A 17,795-nucleotide genomic window follows, 5' to 3' on the forward strand; every position below is an offset into this window, starting at 1 on the left:
CTTTATTGGGATAGTTTAAAAAAATCATGGCTTCACATTTTTATCTGCGTAAACTTGTTTTAAAATATACAAAAGTGGACCTAACATACTAGCATGAAGAGCAGTGGCAATTACTGAATAGACACAAAAGAGTGATTAAAAGCGATCATTTCATTATCACGCTAAAACAGTTACAATGCACACAGGGTACTGGGCCACAATATGGATCCCATGCCACATATCATACTCTGCATATCTGTAGGACATTCATTGTGACAAAGGTGCCCATTGGCTATAAAACGGTTCATGGTTATAAAATAAAACCTGGAGCCCACAGCTCCTACCTACTCTAAGGAACTGATCTCCTCCTCCTCTTAGCTGAACACCACCCCCACATCCATTCCCCTATGGTGCAATGAAGAAAAAGCCTACTCCTTTTCCAGAATGTGTTTGACAGCTACTTCAGCTCTCCACTGACAAATCAGAACACATTCTCGTGCACACACGCCGAATACCTTGGACCAAATCCCTGGCTAGCTCCAGCGTGCTGCAGAGGTGCTGATCAGTCAGAGCTGAGGGATATATGGTCTCCTTTTTTGATGCTGCACATAGTTGTGACCTCCACCTTTTTCTTTCTGCATGCAAGGCCTTGAAACTGTGTGTGTGAGAAAAAGAAAGCAAGAAATGGCCTGGTGGAGATAGAGCAAGGTTGTTGTGTTTGGAAAAGCTCCGTCTTTCAGTGAGTCTGCTTTTTCAGGCGAGAGGCAGATGAGGAAAGAAAGTGTGAGTGAGTGAGGAAGAGAGATGGAGAAAGAAATGTTCTGAGTTCTCGAGTTGCAGACTGAAAGAGGACCCGCTGCAGGATGCCCTACAGGCAACTAACATAGCTAACGCACACGCACACATAGAAAAGAAACTGAAATATGAAACAGTGGCAGCACACATCAGCACATACAGTACAAGATAGAGAGCCCGCATTCATACACACACTGACATGTACACCGAAACGAGTGTGTGTGTGTGTGTGTGTGTGTACATGTCTTTGTTCTGTCTGGCTGTCCTCTTGGCACGTAACTCATAATGGATCTCATTATCCAGCTGGGTCGGCTTGGTGGGGCCTGTCTGGCAGGAGATGATAGCTGGATGGCTGAGGGGCTGCTATAACACACACACACACACACACACACACACACACACACAGTGACACACACAGAGGCACACACACACACACACTCACACGCACACACTTTATCCATATATGCATGTTATTTAGCCTGCACAGCTACTACAGGAGCATATACGTTTCATTTTCACTCAAATAGCATCAGCAGAAGGACAGACAACTACACACACACACACACACACACACACACACACATACACACACACACACACACACACACACACACACACACACACACACACACACACACACACACACACACACACACACATGTTTGCAGCCCATCCAGACACAATGGACATTAGTGGCTCAGCTTGCCGTCAGACAGAAGGCGAAGTGATGCAGAGCAGAGGGAGGGACGGATGAAAAATGGAACCTATCCTCTTACTCCCTCTCTCTTGTCATCTCCCTCCCTCTCCTCCTCGCTCCCTCTCTTTCTTTCTTTCCTTCTTTCTCCCTGCTTATGTCCTATCCGTCACTTGTTTGGAGGACACAGCAGATGTCGGTTTGTCCCTGGAGGTGAGCGGGGCTTGTGCCGCTATCTTTTTCCTCCTTATCACAGCGCAGTCTCCCACGCAGGACACAAGCGAGCCATGAATCACATGCGCAGGACATGCAGAAACACACTGGTTGCGAGTTGGAGGAGGGAAAAAAAAATTGTTGTGTCCCAGCAGATCACATGTTTGTGTGAGGCTTGTACGCAAACACGGACACACGCCGCAGCCATTTGGTATCCGAGCAGTGCTGGCTCTTATGCTGTGAATACAGGCGGAGCAGTTGGTTGCTCATAACACGGTTAGGGCCTACACTATTTGTCTGGACATGACAATTACCCAAGCCAATTACTGGCTGGTGTACAGGCGAGTCGCCAACAACCTAATGTTTTCCCGTCATGCCTGCTTCCCCCCCCCAAGAAACCCCTCCCTTTACAACAACACTCACAAACAGAAGGAGGGGGCAAATGGGGGAAAAGATAGAGAGGAAGGATGGAGGGCCTGGGGCAAAACCCCCACCCCATCTGACTTGACTGACTGATACAGCTAATAAACTTTCATTTAAGCTAATGTTCCTCTTTTTTCTGTTTTTTTCTTCCCCCTATTCCTCTCCTCCCCTCTCTTTTTCCACACCTTGCTCTCTTTGCTGTATTTTTGCACTCTTCATTTCTGCTCCTCGTCATCTGTCTCTCTATTTTTCTGTCTGTGCGCCAGAAGAAGGGCCTGTCCGAGCAATCGATGCAGGCAGTCCACCAGCCGGAAGCCCAGTTGGCCGACCAGCACACCACTCAATCAGTCTGAGCAGCAACACACAGGGCTGCTGGCAACCAACTGAGGTAGACACACACTCTGTATACAGCAGTAGATCCTGAGCTGAGCTCATTTTATAAATCATATACACACACACTGCAACAGCAGTAAATGTCATTCGCTGAGTTTTATATATCAAAACAAAGCCGATTGAATCAACAACAATATATCAGAGATTCAAACTCGTCTCTAAACAAGCACAGACGGGACAGAGTGCTTTGGAATGAGTCTCCTTGACACTGCCAGCCCATGTATCTTTTGAATACTCTAGATAATATGGTAATTTAACTTTCAGACAAAGCAACTGCTTTGTTTCTCTTCTATTTATAGCAGGTGAATGGGCTTTGTCTGAGACCACAGTTGGCTCAGTATGTGCATGTGTGGTTTTCCATGTCCTGGTTACTGTGTCAGCTCGTGTTGACAGTGGACACGCTCTGTACAACCACACTGTTTGCAGTTGCTGTACTTCCACCGCTTTTTTTGTGTGTGTGTTTGTGTGTTTGTGTGTGTGCAGCAGATACAGTATGTGTGTTTCTCCGCAGTGACTGAATTCAAGGATTTGTGTCAGATTTCATCGCGTTGTGTATCTTTGCTAGCCATAATATATGTGAGGCTTGTGTGCATGTGTGCTGTATATGTTCTCAGTTAATCTGTTTAAAGTGTGTGGTGGAAAGTGGGCCTCTGCTTTTTGTCTCAGTGTGAGCTAAGAAGGGAAAGGCAGGCATTTCTCCCATTTCAGCTTTGGAAAAGACCAGTGCCTTGGATTTGTTACTGCCATTACCTACCTGCATTAGCAGTAAATCGGAACAGTATTTTCCGAATCATGTTCAGAATCTATAGTTTTTGCTCAAGGGTTCGTATTTCTCCGAGGGCTACAGTTATTGATTTCATAGTTAGTGTCAGAAATTTACAATTACAATTTTCCACACCACAGAGTAATGCTTTGGTTAACCATCAATCCAAAATCACAAGGCATTCAAATAACATGTATTAATATTGTATCTACAAAGAATTTCGTTCTGTCGGGAAAGGTAACCAAATCTAAGCTTATTATAGTGGCATTTCTTTAAAATCACTTTATTCTACATGTCTCATTCCAGAATTCAGCAAACGTAAACTGCTGAAAAAAATAATGCCAAAAAAATCAGTGTTCCTCAGTGCAACCATGAAGCCATTAGTGTCTGAGCTGTGACCAACAGACCACCGTGACAAAAACTGTAAGAGTTTTTTGGCTAAACTGCAGATAGGAGACAAGTTTGAAAACAAAAATGGAAGCAGTAAAATATCTGCAGTATGTACAGTCACTAGGTATTCTTAGAAAAATGTATAACACAACAGCATTAACACTAAGAGCCCATCTCAGTCACATAATAATTGGTTATCCAAGACTTGTGTGTTTAAAATGGGTCAGAACATCTATCTGTATAACTATTTAAAATTACCTGGTCATGTCCTTTAAGTCAGGTTTCATAAAGACTGACTGGACGGTAAACCTTGGCAAATCAGGGTCATCAGATGGCACAGAGAGTAACACGAAGAAGAAATCCTGGTGCCGATGCTCTCTCAGCAGCCAGACAGACGGCAAAAGCACGCTGTCAAGCAGTGAGAGGTTTTGGTGTTGTGTTAAGAACACTATCTGACTCAGTCCCGTCAGGGTCCTTTCCTAGCTTTGGACAGGTGAAAGAGGAGCATTTGATCTGTTGAGTGCATAGCAGCCAAAAGTACAATTGCTTTATTTCCCTCCTTTACCCACTGAACTGCAGACCAACACTCGTTCTGTCACTCCACCACTCTTCTTCTCGCTGTGTTTGAATTGATTTGAATGCTTCAAGTGAGCAAAGAGGAGCTCCACCCTTCTTCCACACCCAGCAGTCCTGGATGTGTGGGTTGTTTTCATGGACATGTACAGTATTTCGACATAATTTCTGCCCTGCAACCTACATGTTATGCTCAGCCGTATTTCTGTGATGTGTGCACAATTCAAAGCACCCCCCACACCCGAATCCATAGAGGTGCAGCCCTGCCGTCTTCTCATCCATCCAAAGGTGTAGAGCCCCATATACTGTGGAGGTGTGCTGCTGTAGGGGAGGCAGACAGTCTTAGTATTTTTTAATAAGATGGGCAATAACAATAAATCCTACAGGCTAATCACCCACTCGCCAATAACCCCTCCACCCCCTCCATCCTCCAAACCCAGAGCGATGCAGCATTACCCCGCCGCCGCCTTCAATTACACCATTCATCATGCGTCTTATCTGGCCGCCAGTTTGATTGAGTGTGCAATGGGAGGCGTTGCAAACCCTGCATTCTCTATACCAGTGTGTATGTGTGTGCGTTGGGGGCGTTGACAGAAATGGAAAACTGCATTTGGGGGGATGTGGGCATGTGCGGGTGGATATGGGATGTATTGGGATGTCTGAGTGTGTGTCGAGAGGGTGAGGATGTGTGCATGCCAGACCTACAGAAGTGTATAAATCAAACCAGATGATTGTCGCCCCACTCTGATCTCCTCTGTCTCAGTGAGCGCATTTCTCTCTTTCCCCTCCTACTGTTCCTGTACTTCCTTCCTTCCCTCCTTCCTTCTCCCTCCTCCTTCTCCACTTCTTCTCTGGAACAGATTTGTCTGGGGGCCCCTGTCTAATCTCCAGCAGTGCTGGGTGTTGGGAGATGGGCGACAAATTTTAATAAGCAACTGGGCGCTGTAATTTAGCGGCCTGGGAGGGAGATTAGGCTGATTGATGCTGGGCTCGCCTAATGGTCCAGCCTACGGCTCCCAGCCCAAATTGGTGGTAATGAAAGTTTTGTGCAAATTGAGATGGAGGAAAATACGGCATCCTCTCATCTTCCCTCACTCTCTTTATCTTCATTCATTCTCTGTGTTTCTCTCTGTATTTCTATCTCCCTGTTCATTTTCTCCTCTGCTCTCTCAATCTTTTTGACAAGGTGTGTCTTTCTCTCTGTCTCCCTCCATCATGTCCTCTTTTTCCTTCCCTCTTTTTTCTTTATCTATTTCACTTTCTCTCTTTCAAACTGTCCCTTATTTTCACCGCTATTTTTCATGCCCTCTTGCCTCTTTGTCTTTCTCATCCTTTTTCATGCCCATCTCTCGCTCTGCCTTTTTACCAAAATCGATTTGTCCCTCATCTGCTGTCTCTCCCTCTTTTTCTCTCTTTCACTCTTCATTTTCACTAGTTTTTCTCAGACACATTTAGCTCCATTCAGTATGCTATTTACTTTTGCTCAAACCCTCATTTTCTCCCCTCCGTCTATCTTGGCTGTGCCTGTAGGAGGTGTTTGTGTGTTGCAGATGGGTCAAGAGGTGTTGTCTGTGCCGCTCCTGTGTTGTCAGGACAAATTCATCTAGATCTACCAGGAGATGAGACGAGGGGGCTGATGGCTGTCTAAATCGACCTCTATGTTTTCCCTTTTTCTCCTCAGTGTTTCCCTTGCTTTTTTTCTTCATCCCACCAAATCACTTTCAGCTGGGCTGCCACTCTGACAGGCTTCGTCTGCCATGCATTATTAGGCCGCGGAGGTTTCCAGACACTTTACAGCATATAGGTGAATGTGTGTCTGTGCCCACCACCTTGCCCCACCGCCAAACGCTGTTTTATTCCATCTATTTGTCCAATAAGTTACAGACAATTGTTATTCCAGTAAGTTATACTTGCAATGAAATTGCCTGTCTGAGATTTGAATTTTAGTTTCTTATAAATAAATGTTTTTCTGTGCTCATGTTCATGTAGCAGCTGTTTGTTTTGAATAAATAACAGTAATTGCCTCTGTAGCATCAGAGAAAAGAGTGCCTGCTGCAGAGACACAAACTTCATAAACATAAAATTGAAGTAAGAAGGCATTGTATCACAACAACTCTCTGCTGTGCAGTGAAGATGCATAACAATGACTGCTCTGCACCTAAGATGTCAACAAAAAAATCAACTTAGATTTCTTCCTCTATGGGTGTATGTGAGTTTGCATGAGGCACAGGAAACTGAGGTTTCATAAGTTGTGCATGAGCAAATCAGTGTCCTTACTAAATCTCCAACTTCCTTCGACCACCACTCCCTTAAGAGGGAGAGAGACGCAAACAGAGAGAAAAAAAATCTGTAGTGAATGCAGGGAAGTGGGGTGGCCTTGGGGAGGAAAAAAACAAGAAGCAGTGAGTGGAGCTAGTGGTGTGGGGTGTGGGCTAATCCACTGGTAATGGAAGTACTGTATGTAGCATTTGATATTTCATCTGTTATAAAATCCCCTATGTGACTTGATGTGATGTGGCAAACTCACAAGGGATTTCTGCCCCCCTAGGAGCTCAGCTTATAATGTGTTTACATGTTCTGTATAAGTTGGCCTCATCTGTACAATCGCCCATTTCCCTGTGTGCATACACGTGTGTGGGTTTGTATGTGTGTTCACTAGCTCCAGTTCCCGCTGGCCAACAATATAATGACTGTCTTTGGGCACTTTCCAGTCCCCTTTTCTTTTAACTCCCACACTGCTCTGTGCTTGATGTATTATTTTTTTCTCGTGGCGATGCTGGCGACGTTATCCACCTCTTCTCTTGCTTATGCACCAATATATCATTATTAGCTTCATTTCTCCCTCTGAGATGTTTGCATATATCCAAACTGCAACACTGATGCTCACGATAAACAAAGGAACATCCTGGATTTTTCCTATAATAAAGTAAAAGTAGGTAAGAGGTAACTGCACCAACACACTTGGAGAGTTCCCAGCATAAAGCCAAGTAAGCATTCCCTCCTTTGTTCCCCTTGAACACCCCCTGTAAAGTGTGTTTCCTAACTCATGTTGCACAATGAGTGTCCTTTTGCAACATCTTTGACGAATGTGAGTAAGACGAGTGTTTATTCCAAACCCAGTCTGCACTCCAACCAAGGCTCAGCAGACTATCAAAGCGTCCAGTTTGACTCTCAACAGCATTGGCGCAGCAGAGCCGGGCAGCTAAGCCTGTAAATAAGTGGCAACCGTCTGTGAAGTTTATCTTGGCGAGAGGCGGCCCTTGTTGATTGCTCACTAAAGTCTGTGGTTGGAATCCCAGACAACACAATATAATCTTGCTTCCCAAGTCCCAGCAACTGCCTAAATGCAGTGTGGTTGAAGAACTGGTGTGGGTAATTTTAGATTAGATGTGGCCTCCCTCTACAGGAACTGTTAAGGCTTTGTAAGGTTCACACTCGGCTTGCCAAAGTGGTTTGTTAGAGTTGATTGTTTATTTTTCTTGGGAGGAGAGAGAGAGGGAGTTTGGTGCATTGAGGATGGATGACGGAAACACGGAATGTGGCTCGACCGTAAGCTCATGGGAATTCTTAGTTCCTAGTTTCTCTTTTACAGCCGTAGCTTGTTTTAAAATGTCCGATGGTCAGGCGTGCAGTAATTTGGCACTATCCAGAACATTTCACAAGTTTTTATACAGGCCAATACGCCTAGCTGTTTCTTGGAGAGACATAAGACAGAGCCATTTTAATAAATGAACCCTTGGGATAGCAGAAACAAAGGATAATGCTTGGCTGCTCCTAGTATTTTCTTTCTTCTTTGCCTCACTGGATTTTGATGTAGGCACTTTTTATGAAGGTTTTTTAAAGATATGGTTTGATCACTGATTATCTACCTCCCATGATACAGGCTAGTGAAGGGGCAATAATGCAAGGACGAGCATATGAAAAGCCTCTGCTTGCTGAGCGCTCTCCTCCCACCTCATAGTTTTATGGTGGAAGATGCTGGGAGATATAAAATGGGCTGACGGAACCCTTTGAAGTTCCCTTTTTATGATGGCGGGATATGGCTGATAGTATAGGCTGCAGAGGAGGGGGGTTGTCTCTTCCCTTGACTGGTTGCAGAAGATGTGAAGAGGGTAGGTTAAAAATGAGGGGCTGATGGTGGAGGAGGAAAGGAGAAGGGCGAGGTGCTGATGGGAAATAGACGAATGGAGTGCCAGTGTCAGAAGTGGTCATGTGCTGAGGAAAGAGTAAGGGAGAATGAGAGGGAGGATGGAAGGAGGGCTTGACTGATTAACCTGTTTACCTCCCTGAAAATGCTCCGGGCGCCATTCTGATTAAAGTTCAGTCTTTCATCTATCATCGCCATGGCCGGCTTGAACCTTCAGAGCTGCCGATACCAAACACTGTCAAAACAATCGAGCCTCCAACCTGCACACCCTCAAACAGCCAACCTAGTGTTCTCAACCAACTGTATAATTTGCATCTCATCCTTCCTTGTCACTTCTTCACTTTGCAGGAACCCACCTCCTTATGTTTCTCTTCTTTCTCTCGCTCTTTTCACTCATACATGTTGAGTTTGAATGTATTTTTCGATTTATCTGCTCCTCCCACTCTGCTTCTAAGCTTCAGGCTCTCAAGGCTCACTAGGAAGGGTGCATGTGTGCCTCAGCTTGCTTCCTCCAGTGACGTGCTTTCCCAACTCAAGGCTTTTAGCACCTCCAGCATAATACGATTACACCCGTTTGGGGATGGGATATTGTCAACGGCTTTCTATAAATATCTTTGCGGTCCAGTCACAGTAACACAGCAGCACTACAAGCGGACTGGATGCAGCGATGGGCTGAAGTAGTGATGTGCACAGTGTTCTGGCCACTCGAGCACAAATGTTAGCTTTTAAAAGCTTTTTGCACTGTCATAAGCCCAGTGTGTGCCAGGACAGTCGAATGGGAAAGTAGAAGACAGGGGTTGGCAATTAGGTTCGACTTTGCACCATAATGCTTGGTGATGGCATGCAGGTACATCTTGAAGTGACTGTTATTCAAGAAAAACAACAGCATTTGTCCGAAAACCTCATTTAGCTACATTCAAGTGAACCCTGTTTGCAATTTTGACCATTGAGCAAGAAGGATGTTAGACAAAAACCTCTCTGAAAAGCCTCAAAGTCATTCAAGGAGGATGTTTGGGCAGATGGGTGGGACACTAACACAGAACACCCTTGCTCCTTCTCTGTTCCTTTCCATAAGTCAGCATTGTTGTCTTTTAACCATGATCATGTTCCTTCTGTAACCTTAACATAATTGAAAATAGCACTTCATTGCATTCGATAAACACCATGGCGAACATTCTAATTATGAAACTACACATTGGAAAATGTATCCACATCATATGTAAACGTGTTCAAAATGAATCTTGCGCTTTCCAGCAGCAACATCTATGGGGACCAGACTAGACAATATATGGGTGTGATGATACTCGTAATATGCAAATATAGTTTTAAAGCAAGATAATGATTGTTGGTGTCTCAGTCGAGGTTAAGGTGCAACATTGGACAAATGTAATAAATGGTGTACAATGGATAATGATGCTAAACTTCCTCTAGTCTTATGAATTAGTAATTTTAGCCAATTTCAAGATACTTTTAATCTTAATTTAGTGCTTCGTTTAACCTAAGGCAAAATATTTTCCTAACTAAGTCATGTTTGCACCTCAAATCTAACCACAACTTAACATAGAATTGATAAATATTAAAACTAAATTCAGTGATGTAGCATAATAGTTCTCTAGAAGTTTTGCAAAGGAATAATGCAGCATCAGGAAACTGAAGATTGCAAGAGTAAAATCCCCTCTAGGTGTAGATGACAAGGAAAATCTAGCCTTGACATTTCATTTCAGTACAAAGATCTGTCTAACCTATGATTTTAAGCATCCTGTCACCTGATGCAGAGTCAGTCACAGTATCAATTTTTGCTTCATGTGGTTATTAGATGGTATTTCCACATCATTTTCCACTGACTTTTAAATTAGCTTTGTAATTATATTGTCAAACAGTTTCCATTCACAGCGTTTGATGTTGGTTTTGCTACCACCAACTCTTCGCCATTGCATACTTATGCTGATGTTCATCCTTCCTCATGCATGTAGAAAATGTTGGCCTGATTGACTTAAATGCATTCTCTCCAGTGTTGATCATCTTCTTCACTTCTCCCCACTTCTCTGTGGGAAGTGACAGAAAATGAAATCAATGTGTTTGATCATGCTATCACTCGTTCCCAGGCAGTCATCCCAACTATTCTGTTCTATAAAATGCTTCTTTGTTTTCTTGCCCGTTCTCCATTTCTCTCTCTGGGCCTTTTTCACTTTATCTTCCACATTCTGTTTCTTCTGCTGTCAGAGAAAGTTGACTAAAAACACATGGGCATCAGCCTGCTCAGTCATGTCTCGACACATGATACTTGTTGTCATTCAGGCCATACAGCAAAACATAACTGGCTTCATTTAAGTTATGTTTCTTGCTTTATGTGTCTAAAAGGCAAAGGTCAACATTGATTCCATTTCTTTGGCATTTTAATGGGTTGTTCTGTAAGAAATTATTTGATATTTTCCATATACAGTAACTCCGACAGTATTCAGATTCCTTAATTTTTTTTTTTCATTTTGTGACGTTGCAGCCCTGTTTTTACTTTGTCATTATGGGTAAGTAAAAACAGACTTTTAGAACACTTTGTATTTTAAATAAAAAAATTAAAGCTTGAAACATCACATTGAGATGTATTTTGACCCTTTGCTTTGACACTTACTATGCTATGACACTTATTTAGCTTAGGTGCCTCCCAATTCTCTTCTATCCATCATCTGTCTGTGAGAATTGTCTACATCTTGATTGGAGTCCATCTGAGGTAAATTTCATTAATTGAGCATGGTTTGGAAAGGCACACACCAGTCTACATAAGGTGTCACAGCTGACACAATGCAGGATAGGGCTGTGTCAAGGAACAGATCTGGGAAAAAAATCTGGTGAAGGCAAGTTCCCCAAAGCACCACAGCATGCATAATTCTAAAATAGAAAAAGACTGGAACAACCAGGACTCTTCCTGGCACTACTGAGCAATTAGAGGAGACGAGCCTTGGTAAGAAACATAACCAAGAACTTTGTAGTCACTCTGGTTGAGTTCAGAGATCCTGTATGGACATCACAGTAATTCCCAGAAGAACAACCTCTATAGCATTCCACCAATCTGGGCATTATGACAAAGTGGTCAGATGGAAGTCCGTCCTTTGTGAAAAGCGCATAAAAGCATGCTTGGAGTTTGCAAAAAGGCTCTCTGATTGTGAGAAACAAGACTTTCTGGTCTGATGAAACCATAACTAAAGTATCTTTCCATTCAGACCATCATGTCTGGAGATAACCACTCACCACCTGCCCCATGCCATTTCAGTGGGGAAGTGCGGTGGTAGCAGCATCATGCTGTGAGGTGTATTTTCAGCAGCAGAGAGAGGGGGACAGAAAGCTGAATGGAGCGAAATGCAAAGATACCCTTAATAGAAACCTGCTCCAGAGTATGTAGGACCTCAGATTGGACCAAAGGTTCTTATACCAACAGGTTGATGATCCTAAATACAAAGCTAAGACAGTGCTTAAGTGGCCCAGCCAGGGTGGTCCATTGATCGTCCATATCCAACCTGCCAGAGCTTGAGGGGATCTGCAGAGAAGAATGGCAGAAATCCCCAAGTCAAGTGTGCAAAGCTTATCTTGTCATACTAAAGAGGACTTGAGACTGTAATCACTACCAAAGGTGTTTCAACTAAATAATAAGCAGAGTCTACATACTTTGTCAGTGTGGTGTTCCCTTTTTTGCTGTTTGAACAATTCTCAAGAATTTCTAAAATTCCGTTTTTACCTTGTCATTATGGGTTACTGAGTGATGAGGGAAACAGTTTTACCATAAGGCTGCAACATAACAAAATGTGAAACAAGTGAAGCGGTATGAAATTTTTCTGAATGCAGTGCAGATAGGAATAGTAGGATGCTGTTGGCTTCATAGTATGTAAGTATATTCAATATTTTGAATTGAGTAGGTGAGGAAGTGATATACATTGTCTATTCTGAGCACATTTGAACATGCAAGTGCACATCTGTGTACACAAAATTAGCTTAGGGAGTGTTATTATTGGTCTACATGGGCCCTAACCCTGAGGGTAACAGGAAAGCTTTAGGTAATTTCACTTTGACCCAGACAGGCTATATGGTGTTACAGCAGCCTGTGATGGACTGATTTAATCCCACTGATGGTGCTCATAAGACACAGGAAGAGGGATAGACATGTGTGCGCGTACATACACACCAAGGCACCCTTCAGTCATACAAGTGGATGGACATTATGTGGATTGTGTGTGTGTTTGACAGAGAGAGGTCAGCAGGGCTAACGCAGTCCCCTGGCTGTTCTCAAGGTTAATGTGAGACTGACAGCGGCTGCTATTAGCAGCCTTCAGATGGTTTCCACCTCCCATATGCAGAGCTGATTCATCCTGGTGGCAGCAGTGCATTAAGATGTAACAGCTTTACTCCCAGGTGTCACTCACCCCTTTAGACAGAACCTACATCATAATTTTACATTTCCTATTAACTCCTATTGTCTACGCTCAACCACGATGGTCCATTAACGGGATAGGTGCTGCCGTTACTGCCTCATTCGCACGTGTCACTCAACTCGTCCTACGTGTCATTATTTCATGTCATCCCATTGTCTGTTAATTGAAATACCACAGGCATTGTCTGTATGGTCCATTAAAGGGACAGGAGCCTTGTCCCTAAGTGTCTCCACTGCTTTAGGTACTAGCTCATTAATTTTGATAGTCTGTGTTTGACTTATACATGCAGAGAGGTGGGGCTGAGGAGAGGAAAATATACGGCCAAGAAGAAATGCACACTAACATGTTGTAGTCTTTCCCAAATCACTGAAACCTCATTTACATGTTAATTCAAAGACATTAAGCAGATGCTGTTATCAAGTGCAGGTTGGTGTTTAGTGTCTTGCTCAAGGACACTTTGGAGAGTAGGGTTGCACTGTTGAATACAAGCAGTCAGACAAAGTCATTTTCTGTTTTCATAGTTAATAGTCACATTTTATTTTTAGTTCCTTTGAACTGTCCCAGTGTAGTGTTTTTGTGAATCCATTATTTCTAATGACCATAGGGGAAGCTAGCACAAATTGGCAAGTAGCTTTTGTGGGAAAATTAAGATAAAAGCTGCTTTGTAATGAGAAAAATCTTATTTATATGCACCTAACATTAACATTAATATGTAAGCATTATTTAAATGAACATTTGGAGCTACTGAGGAGGACAGATTCTATGTGTAATATCCTATAAATTAAGCTGTTTCGTACATACTGGTGCTAAGTATTTAGGAAGTGTGCCAGTGGTGTTCATATGAAGAGTGATGATGTTTTTGTGTTGCTGTCGACTGGATGTCAATCAATCAATTAACCAATCAATAGTCATCTGGTGAGCGCCTAAGGACACTGGAGAAAATCTCCCAGAAACACTTGAATCAATTACTTTTCACCACAGCCATGGACTTACACCCAGGTGTGCAAACCACACACACGCGCACACACAAACACTCTTTCACTGATACAGCTATGTATCTATACTTATGCAGGCTTTTGTTTTGAAGTCACTGCCTCCCACTCTTCTACATGCCCAAACTCCCAGGAATCAGATTGCAGTGCCATGGGAAAAAGAAAAATGAGTAAATTCTGTTTTTCCCCTCATTCCTCATCTCCTTGCCTCCTCCTCTGCCTCTCTCTCTCTCTCTGTCTTTCTCTCTGTTAATGGAAAGCAGCATTCCCTGGCTGCCGTCAGCAGCTATAGCCAGCTACACTGTAACACACTTAATAGATAGGCCTGGCAGCTTATGGAGCCCATGCATTTTTAAATGTGAGTTTTATGACTCCTGGAGAGCAGGCAAGGGAAGAGAGGGAGGAATATGGTTGATATTTGTTCCTTGAGTGCATGTGTGTGTGGGAGAGAGTGTGTCTAAAAAGAATATGGAGGGCAGAAGCACTGGAAAGGATAAACATCACAATCTTGCTCGTGTTTGCTTTCTCTGGGGAAGTTGCTTGTCAATGTTGTCTTTCCATTTTTTATTTTCAAATACAAATTCTATTTGTGTGGGGCTTTCTTAATGAAAAATGCGCGCGCACACACACACACACACACACACACACACACATACTTATAAGGTCAATCTGGTCATAAATCCTGTGACTAAGCAGGATACTAGAAAGCTGAATCCAGCTTTTTTTTCTTTACATTTATACTGTGCATCCAGCTGTCAGATGTATACTGTATGTAGTGCGTGCATTTGTCTAATGTATTTCCCTAATCTTGCAGCTTTAGCATTTCTATATGACCTTCGGTCAGCTCAACCTCGTACACACACAGAGTTGGATAGATAAAGCGTGTCTCCTACAGAGGTCATAGCATGTTGGCCACCAGTTGGTAGTATTCATCTCTGTCTGGCCTGACCCACAAACCCCTGCTTCCACACCACTGTTCCATATAAGCATAAACACACACATACACACAGTGGCAGTGTTTTAGGTGATCTCACTGTGCCCCACTTACTGTTGCTGTCGGCCTGCTTGTTTTGCTGATGGTGAACTATGGAGTGGCAAAGAATGACGTGCAGCGTGGAGTGTCGAGTGCAGTTTGCTCAGGGGTATTAAATGCAGACAATACCACAATGGACAGCAGCTCTGGGTGCTGTCATGTGACGTGCATACACCGGTATATAGCCGATGATCACATTCTGTAGCATGCAGCTGACATTTCATCCTGACATGTATAGAAACACTGCTGTTTGCTGAATTAGTGCGATCTGCTGATTCTGGTCCGTTTTGTAGTTGTCACTCACTTTCCCACACATCTGCAAACATAGTGAACTGTAAACCCTCAAAGTTTACAGCTTTGGTGATGCAGGAAGTGCAGCTTGTTATTTTACATGAAATTATGTCATTCGTTTTAAGTGACTGAATGTGTTGATGAAAGGTTTTAGATGTAAAGTGTATTTTAAGGTCTAATTTCAATACAAAGTCATCAGTCAACATTGAGCAGAACTACTACACTGGTTCATAGGAAACAACATACCATCAATGGAGAAGTGCCTGCAGCATAAATAGAAGAGGAATAGTACTCTAGAGAGTATAACATTATAACAAAGCCTTCATTCTAAACACTCAGTGCCATAACTGATCAGGATATGATGATGGTGTCGTGTGATTCCACTTTAGTGACAAACAAATTTTTTTTTTTTCATTGCCATTGTTGTTGCATATGAATGCAGCAGAGGGAAATTAAAATGACATTAGACATCTTTAAACCGTAGTTGCTCCAAAAGGCATCGAGCAGAAAGTGTCAAACACAGCTATGTCAGTTTTGCTGGGCTGTGACGGCTTGTTGCCAAAGGATGAGGGGCCAGCTGATGTTGTTCTTTCAGGGTGGATACCAGTTGTTAGTAATCAAAGAGATCAACTGCTGATATCTCTTACCATAAATATGAAAGTATCGGTGACTATTCGGAATAACACTAAACCCAAGAAAAAAAACTTGAAATGTCTGTATTTATTTTAGTTCTAAGTGCATTTCATCAAAAGAGGACTGTTAAATGTTTATTTCTTTGTGTTCATAGGCTATTAATTGTGACTTTGAACCAATCAGATAGTGCTTATGGCAAGAGACTGGTCCAGACTGGTGACTAGAGATAGAGACAGGAGGCTGCATTCGAGACAAATTCACACATTTTTAGATAAATAAATTTTATCAGGAATCAGTTAAAATATATATATAATACCAGATGTTTGATCTTATTATCCATCAGTCCCATACAAAAGTTACAGTTGGACTAAATTCAGAACAACTACAGCCCTGAAAAACATGCAGCAGCCTCGTTTATGTGAATGGAGACAGTCTGCGACAGTGTTACACCGGTTTGTCTGGCAAAAAAAAAACTTGCACAGGCCTCAACTTTTGGTGCCACATAATGTGATGTCAACTGGCAAGAGGCTGTTTTGGCCAAACACATGCAAGCACACATGCTGTATGGATCACTATGTAATGTGATGCAGTGTTTCTACTGTTTAACTTTTCATTGCAATGAAATATAAAGCAGCCAAAGATCAGATAACTTCGTCATATAATCATGTAAGTATCACAAACCATTGTGCCGTGTTTTGGTGGCGAATGAATCTGTTCAAATCCAACCTGGACTTAGAGGATCATATGTGATGTGTGAATGTAACTGAGGCCACACATCCCACCCCTCAACCTCTTATCTGTTTTTAATTATGTAAGAGTGTTTTTAACAGGAAGTTTTTTTGTAATCATAACATCTTATTTGTTGCACCAAGCCTATAACAGCAGTTTCATGAACAAATGAGCAATTTAGACATCTGTCCTTGGTGAAATAAGAGGACCTTGAAGTGTTTTGTCACTTGTCTACCTTTTGTGCACTTGAGTATTTTCTTCCTGTGTCCTTGTCGGTATGAAAAGCAGATGAAGCCCTGCGCATGTGCACAAATACACACAGTTACAAACACACCAGTGTAGATCATTCAAGTAATTGAATTTAGCTTTCTGTAAACAAGACACTAACAAGCCCTGTGGAAATACAGTGACATTTCGTGTGGTGAGTTAAACCGGCTTTTTGCCATGCACACACACGCACACACCCTGTATACACACACACACACACACACACACACACACACACACACACACACACACACACACACACACACACACACACACAATGCTTTGGCTGCAGCACAGACAGGTTCATGCATAAACACACACTCATATCGGTATACGCTGCAGCACAGAACAGTTGTCACACATGAGTGCAATGGCACAGATACACATGTAGGCAGAGGGAAACGTGCATATCCACACTAAAGCACTAGCTACTGCTCATATCTCAATAGACCATTCTGAGTTTAATATCTACACTTTTATGTAAATTTAGATTACGTATTTATAAAAAATACTGGTGTTGTCATTGAAGTTGGCTGTAGAAACCACAAACTGTCGCTGTTAAGAGGGCACACCCGCTCTGAGGAGCAGATCTTGTTTGATCCTCCAGCGGGCAAGTGGCGGTATAAACAGGAAGGGGCCCAGCACTTTAGTGCGTCATTTGCTCTCGTGTCATCGGATCTTCTGTGTTGAAATGTGCTGAAGTGTTTCGCATAACATTGTTATCCCAATATCCTGGATAGGTACACAAAGGTGACACGACGTTATACATGACAAAAATACATGAATAGTGGATTTACAATGACACTTCCTCTAGAGGCGGCTGTGTTCTGATCCCTTATGAGAACGAAGTGGTGTAAATGCATCAATAAAGGTGCGTGCAAGTGTCTCTGTTTATGCGTATAAAAAATGTATAAAACATGCACTACAGACCCCAGACCGCAGGAGGCATGACTCCCTCACCACTAGGAAACCTCAGGGCTTTCTGCTCCCTGTTCTGTTTGCTCTTTCTTTGCTCCTCATTTAGTCATCTCCTGTCAGGTTTATCATTGCCATATTGCG

General features: G+C 42.8%; 1 protein-coding gene across 4 annotated transcripts in view; it reads left to right on the forward strand.

Moving 5' to 3' along the window:
• Positions 1 to 17,795, forward strand: part of raraa (retinoic acid receptor, alpha a) — a 154,084-nt gene that overhangs the window by 42,164 nt on the left and 94,125 nt on the right. For 2 of the 4 annotated variants that reach the window (XM_022204894.2, XM_051939536.1), the window contains one exon: positions 2,371 to 2,492. The exons of 1 other annotated variant lie outside the window; for it this stretch is intronic. The gene's annotated coding sequence lies outside the window, so the exon portion shown is untranslated. The remainder of the gene's footprint in view (positions 1 to 2,370; positions 2,493 to 17,795) is intronic. One more of the 4 variants, XM_051939534.1, reaches the window with a different exon arrangement.

The sequence above is a fragment of the Acanthochromis polyacanthus genome, chromosome 19 (assembly GCF_021347895.1).
Source record: "Acanthochromis polyacanthus isolate Apoly-LR-REF ecotype Palm Island chromosome 19, KAUST_Apoly_ChrSc, whole genome shotgun sequence".
In the NCBI taxonomy this organism is placed as follows: domain Eukaryota; kingdom Metazoa; phylum Chordata; class Actinopteri; family Pomacentridae; genus Acanthochromis; species Acanthochromis polyacanthus.